Consider the following 7,500-nt stretch of genomic DNA (forward strand, 5'->3'; position numbering starts at 1 on the left):
TCGTCGGGGAAAAATTTAGCACGAAATCAGTTTTCCCTGACCGCATCTCCACTGTTAGGGTCCAGATCGTTCGTGTCACGCACTCTACTCCCTTCTCCCTACTCCCGCACTACTACTCCCTACTCCCTAATCCGCACCCTACTCCCTTCTCCGTCCTAAGGAAAGCTTGTTCCTGACGTCACATAGATTGTCTAATTTCCACCAATAACAGGGAATGTTACACTTTCACAAACCTGAGGAATTTAAGGAATGTGCCTCAGTGAAAACATGTCGGAAGCTGCCAGAAATCTTGATGTAGATGTTGACTGTGGTTTGGAGAAAGTTTGCCGCGTAATTGGGATCTCTAAACATTTCCCACAACAGAAAAAGGCGATAAAGGCTTTTATCTCCATGGAAGATGTCTTGGTAAGCTTGCCAACGGGGTTTGGCAAGTCGCTCATATTCCAGATTGCTTCGGTGGTTGACGCTGAACTTTCCAAATTCAACAACACTTTTCCTGCGAAGCCAGTAATTGTTATTTCGCCATTAATGAGCTTAATAGAAGACCAGAAAAATTCCCTACAAGCGTTAGGAATCAAAACTAGCTCTAATGGCGAGGACAATCTTGCGATCGAGAATGAAGGTAACATAACAGTGAAAGAACTATTCTCTTCTGGCTCAGTAAATGTGAGTACATTCCCAGACTTCTTACTTGTGTCTTCACAAAGACTCACGTTGCCTCCAGACCAAGAGAAATGTTGAACTTTTGGTTTTGGAACAGATCATGAACTAAAAGATTATCTGTACTTGTTGCAATGAGTACACGTGACATCACGTCAAGACCACATTTATATACCCTTGTTATTTCTGTATTTCTATTAAGCTTCTTACTATTGTTGTCAATAGATATCATGCAAAGAGTAAAAGCCTTTGAAACTAATTTCAAGCAGATCAATGTGAAGAAGGCTCAAGGGGCGCAGGCAATTTTTCGGGTAGAGAGATCCAGTTGGTCGCTGAGGGATTTAGTCCCTGTATTGCTAATTTGAGTAGGCAATGTTATGAGACAGGTCTCTATCCCTCTCAATGGAAGATTGGAAAAGTTAAAGTTCTGTGGAAAGGTGGTAGCAAGGATGATTGCTCAAATTACAGGCCACTAACTCATCTTCTATTCCCAGCAAAATCATGCAGTCAGTTACATGATGTATATGCAATAATATAGATTCTCACTTGGAGAAAGTACATAAATCACTAGTGGGGTTATAAAAAGGATTATCTACTGGGTCTCTTTTGTTATATTTGACTGAAACTTGGAAGTTAAACATTGACGATGGGAAAGTCATAGGGGTTATTCAGTAGATCATGAAGTTTTGAGTTATAAAGTTCAAGCCTGCGGTTTTTATGGGAATTTATTGCTGTTGCTAAATAGTTAAATTGAAAAAGGTCAACAATTTGTTGAAGCAAATGGGGTAAACTCTAAACTCAGTTTCGTGTCCTATGCACTTATGTCCAGGTTTGACCCTAATTAGATGCCTATGGAGTCCCACCGGGATCTCTTTTAGGGCCATGACTGTTTTTGATTTATGTTAATGATTTCGCTGACAATGTTTCTATGGGTCAACTCTATCTATATGCAGATGACACCACCGCTTTCGTGATTGGTGAAACAACTGACAATGTTATTCAACTACTGAATGTCATTCTCGCTGATATTTGTCTATGATGTGAATTAAATAGACTCACTATACACACAAAGAAATGCCAGGATATGATCATCTCTAGAAAGGAATTTATTGGTCCTTTACAACAAGTATGTTGTGGAAATCTAGTCATTAATCATTCTAAAGTGGTGAATTCGCTGGGATTACTCATAGCCAATAAACAACTTTCTTGGGACCATAATATTGAAAAAATATCCAAATCATTCTCGGCTCAACTAGCTATGTTGACGAAGAGAAAATTCTTGCCAAGAAAACAATTGGAAACCATCTATTACAAAAGGTTTCTGCCCAGTATCACATACGCTCTGTCAGTTTGGGAGAGCTGCTCTGTTACTCTATTTGATGACATTGAGAAATCTCATATCAAGGCAGCACGAATTATCCATAATATTCCTAACAACAAATATATGGATCATCAAATTCTTAGCCTAGTAAAATGGCACAATATAGCATTTAAGTATAAACAACCCTTGGGTGTGGAAATGTTCAAAGTAGTGCACAGCAATTCCACTCACAGACCCATTCTTTGGTATAGTCTCAATAACGAAACAAGAGATATAGATAATGTAAATAAATTTAAGTTAGCCTTGAAGAAATGTTATCTTGATCAGGTAAGTTTTATAAAGGGAACTTTTGTTAATTCAATTAAGAATTTAGACTATTTTATTTATATTTAAAAAGTAATGATCAGCCTCGTGATTATTGTTGTTTTGTTGTTTATATATATTTGTATTGTATACCCTATTTAAAATAGCTATGTAATTTTAGTAGTTTTAATAACTATTATTTGTCTTGTAGATATAGTTTTTAATAGTAATGTGAATTTATGTAGTTTTAACTGTATTAGTTTTAAGGTCCACATCAGCCTATAGCTGCCACTCTTCATTGACCTTTTAATAAAGTATGCATCCTCTATTCTGACTCACCGCTAAATGCGATCAAGCACATACATGTACATGTATTATTTAATTAGATGTGATCAAGATTCCAAGATACCGTAACAATAAAAAGAAGCCTGAGACAAATGAATATACCTAATACAGTAAGCTTCGTCTACTCGTATACAACGATTTCTATCAAATTTTTCTTGTAAACTTCGGAAGACAGCATATTTCTCCACCTTCCATTTTGCAGTTGGTATTCCAGCGATGTTAACCTAACGCTACACTGTCCATTCTCGATCGCAAGACTGTCCTTGCCAACGGAGCCAGTTTTGATTCGTAACCCTTTCAGGGAATTTTCTATTAATCTCACTAATGGCGAAATAACAATAACTACTGGCTTTGCAACAAAATTTTTATTGAATTTGGAGAGTTCAGCATGAACGACTGGAGCAACTAACTTTTCCATGGCTTCACTACATTCTCTGACAGTAAAGATAGCGGCTCAGTAATCTGATGCTAATTACCACTGACTTATAACTTGAGTTGCTCGACCACAATCTCCACACCAATAAAGCACCACCGTCAAGTATTAGTTATCGGATTCAAATAAAAACTAACCTTGTTATACTAGAGAAACGCAAAAAATTTAAGACAAGCTTAAAATGTGCGTACCATAATAATTCAAGGGTCACTTACTCCAAATTAAAGAGCCTTCGTACTTATCCTATTCATCATTATGTGCTCATTGTGATTGTAAGATCATTTAGAACTACCGTTTTTGAGATGGTGAAAAATCAAATCTTGTCATGACAATTTTAAAATGCCAATTTGCGAACAAGCATGACCGCGAATTAGTGCTTTCATCTTCAGCCTCGTTTTCGTGTTAAATGGTCGCGTGACAGCTCATAATCAGCAGTTGTCATGAAATGGCCAACTTTCGAATATCTGCTAAGTTTTATGGTTTAACCGTTGGTAATTGAGGGGATTATAAGTAATTAAATGTACCAGCTTTCAACGTCAACGTCGGAAGTGAAAAGCTGATGCTTTATTAATCTTTTCTGTTTCTATTATTATTATAATTATTATTATTGTATATTTTTACTGTTAAGTATTTGCTTAATCTAGGTTCCAGTCCTCTCATCCTTTTTGTTATATATAAATAGCTGTTTTAAATTTCAACGGTTACTTTTGAAAATGTATGAAGAGCACATACGAAACGTCATCAAAATGAAAAAGTTCAATATGTTTATCACTGCTGTTTGTGTTTTACTTTTGAACAGACAATTCAGTAACGTCAGAAAGTGTCCCCCAAATGCTGCTCCTCAAGTAAGGATAAACTGCTGTGTTTACGCTGACCCATAAATAACGCTAACCTTTACCCTTACAGTACTGTACCTTATTGTCAAAAATAGGTAGGAAATGCATCACTCTGCGAGCAGAGCCTCTCTAACTCTTACCAGAGGGCAGGCAAGTGAGGCTCTGCAGAAATCGTGTGAAGTCTTTAAGTCGCCGCAGCCTAAGTTTCTGGGCTAGCCACTCCGGTCAAACCGGTTTAGGAAGCGCGCGCATCATATTTTTAACAAGGCGAAGGTCAAAATCGAGCCTTCACTACGAAACTCAATATGGCGGCTTGGAGTGCGATCGAGACTTGGCCTAAGTTTGTAACTGTTTCAAAGCAACAGCTTGCGCATACACAATAAATACTTTACACGATTTCTGCAGAGTCCTTTCTTTCTCGTTGAGCTAAGAAAGGCTCTGCTGGCACGGTAGAAATGCTTAAACTTAAAGAGACATCAAAATTAAAGAGATATCAAAATTGGGTTTGCGTCAAATAGGCAACTTTCACGATAGCGTCACTTGAGTACAGCTACCACAATTTCAGTTTCTTTTCTTATTTAAATTTTGTGTTAGCATGAGACAAGCAAAACCTAAACGATTCTGGTACTTGTGGTCAAATGGCGTCATCATACAAATGTCCTATTACTTGCATTTCTGGACATAAATGTTATAGTTTTGCTTTCAAGTTGTAAACTGAAATACAGTCGTTAGGAGGGCGAAATTCTTTGAAAATTTATCACACAAAGTCTTACTTGTTGCTCTCATCTCTAACTTTCCTGGTTCCTTTTTAAGTTCTTGAACACTGTTGTGATCTTTCTTAAGTCTTTGGTCCCATTTAAGAGCGCTCAGGAGCTCGTTCAACATATGCAGGTGCATTCCAGATCGTATTGAAAAATTGGCAGTGTTGGTTTTTATGGAAGCGGGAAATCCGGAGTACCCTGAGAAAAACCTCTAGGAGCAAAGAGAGAACCAACGACAAAACTCAACGCAAATGTGACGCCGAGACCAGGAATCGAGCCCGGGCCACATTGGTGGGAGGCGAGGGTTTGACGTTCGTTTCTCCTGGCTCTTATGGCAAAATGGTGAATTTTCCTTCCAATAAATGGTACCGGTGCGGCGGTGATGCGGATATATTCGCGCATACTCGGAACAAAATCCGCTGGATGGCTTCGAGTATGACCGAGTCATCAATGTTAAGGCTTGACAGAAACAATGAGGTAAATAATTATTATAGCTTTAATAACTGAAGTATAAGGCTTTGGATAAACAACCACAAATGCTCTACTGATTGGGAAGGCTACACAGTATACTGATTAAATGATATCGAGTTACTTTGTTTTCTAACCTACAGATATGGATGAGTGCAGCACTCATAGCAATGCTTGAACTTCTCGTGCAAACTGTGTCAATACGGATGGGTCATACAGCTGTGTGTGTAAAGAAGGTTATACGGGTCACGGCAAAGTGCACTGCGTCGGTAAGTACAAGAATTAAAAGAAAGCCAAACACTAAGCCAGATTAAATGCTGCATAAAAATTCAACAAGATTCTTAGGGGAAGTTCTAAAGGAAATTTATAAACAAAGTGACTTCACCTTTTACATTCGTCTGTCCTCTTCTTGATTATACAGGACTATGAACCGTATAGGGCGTTTTCACATGACGTCACGGCGGCCATAATGGTGTACCAAACTAATCCGCAGGGAATTGAACTCTATTTTTATGCACATGCTTTCTTTTGTTTCGGTAATCCAATATGGCAGTTGGTCACGTGAGTGAACACGCTCTGTACCCCGTTTCACAACCGGCCCCTTGCGGGCCGAATTTAGACTAGAGACGAATAACTTGTCTCAGCCAAATTATCCGTCTAATGCCCCGCTTACACCAAACCTTAACCATGTTTTGAATATGTTTTGTCAAACACGGTTTCAAAGGGTTTTCTTCTTAAATCATGAATACTGATTTTTCTTGACTACAAATTTAGCACAGATCAAAACATGTCTAGAAACTCACCTAAATCTCATGTAAAAACCGGCCCTACATTTTTCTCACTGACTTTCATTTTGTTAAACTCAACCACGTCTGGTTAGTGTGAATGAGGTGTAAGACGAATATTTCGTCTGCAATTCGTTTAAATATAAATCCGGAGTTTTAATAGATGAACTATGGACGTCTTCGATATATTCGCCTGTCTACTCGTCTGGAAGACGTTCTAACAGACGAATGAGCTGGAGACGAATTCGTCTAAACGTCGGATTTATATCTGGACCGCGCACCGGTGGCTCAGTTGGTTAAGCATCGGGCTGCCATCTGGGAGGTCGTGAGTTCGACTCCGGCCGGACCAACACTCAAGGTCTTTAAATAACTGAGGAGAAAGTGCCCACAAATGGTTAGACTTTCAAGTCTTCTCGGATAAGGACTATAAACCGTAGGCGCCGTCTCACAGATATCTTCCATGTTCATTAGTTCCCTGTGGGACGTTAAAGAACCCACACACTATTCGAGAAGAGTAGGGGATGGAGTTCCCGGTGTTGTGGCTGTCCTCTGTGAGTATATGGGTGGGTGAGTATAGCAGGTCCACATCAGCTGAATAGCTGCCAAAACTTTAACCTGCTCAAACAAATAACAAACAAACAAACGAATTGCAGACGAAATAACCGTCTTAGACGGATAATTTTTCTTAGAGGAGAATTAAATTCGGCCAACCCACACACTGTTCACGAAGAGTACGGGATGGAATTCCCTGTGTTGTGGCCGTCCTTTGTGTAGTGTATTAGAGTGGGTACTGACTATAACTTGTAGTCAAGAGCATAACCACATGTATGCCACCAGATCTGTTGTGTACTTCATATCACATTGCTGAACTAACATCAATCACTGAATAAAGGGGGTAGTTTCCAAAGAAACTGTGGTGCTGCGTCGGTGAGGAAGTAGTACACAAAAATTTGGTTTTGTCAACGGAGTTGATAATGTAAATTGACCACCGTACAGGGATTCTAAAAGCTGACGTTTCGAGCGTTAGCCCTTCCTCAGAGAGAATCGGATTTGGATTCGCTCTGACGAAGGGCTAACGCACGATACGTCAGCTTTTAGAATCCCTGTACGGTGGTCAATTTACATTATCAACTTTGTTGATAAAACCAAATTTGTGGGTAACACCAATCACCACTAGCTATTTTTTAGTGTATTCCGTAGTTTAACTTAAATTTGTTATATGTAAAAAAGCTGAAACTAATGTAGCATTTTTAATAACTTATGTTGTTATTTATGAACAAATGTTTCGTCAGTGTAAATGAATGATTGTAGTGTTAAATGAATAAACCTTAACCAAAAGCCCATAAAGCGGTTTTCAATTGAGTTCGGAAAGTAATTAGCACATTGCTTCGGTTTTGCATTACTTCAATCAGTGATTGGTTCAAAGTTCTCGCGCCACTTTTTCAACTAATCAGAAGTGAAACCAAAGCCAGTCGTGGCTCGCACGTGCATATTTTTCCGCTCTTTGCGTCGTCTACGTGTAATTACTTCAAGTTTTGATTGGTTTATTGGATTAGCTCCGCCCTTTGTGATTGGCCAAAGTAATTAC

Source organism: Montipora foliosa, chromosome 7 (genome assembly GCF_036669935.1).
Source record: "Montipora foliosa isolate CH-2021 chromosome 7, ASM3666993v2, whole genome shotgun sequence".
Lineage (NCBI taxonomy): Eukaryota > Metazoa > Cnidaria > Anthozoa > Scleractinia > Acroporidae > Montipora > Montipora foliosa.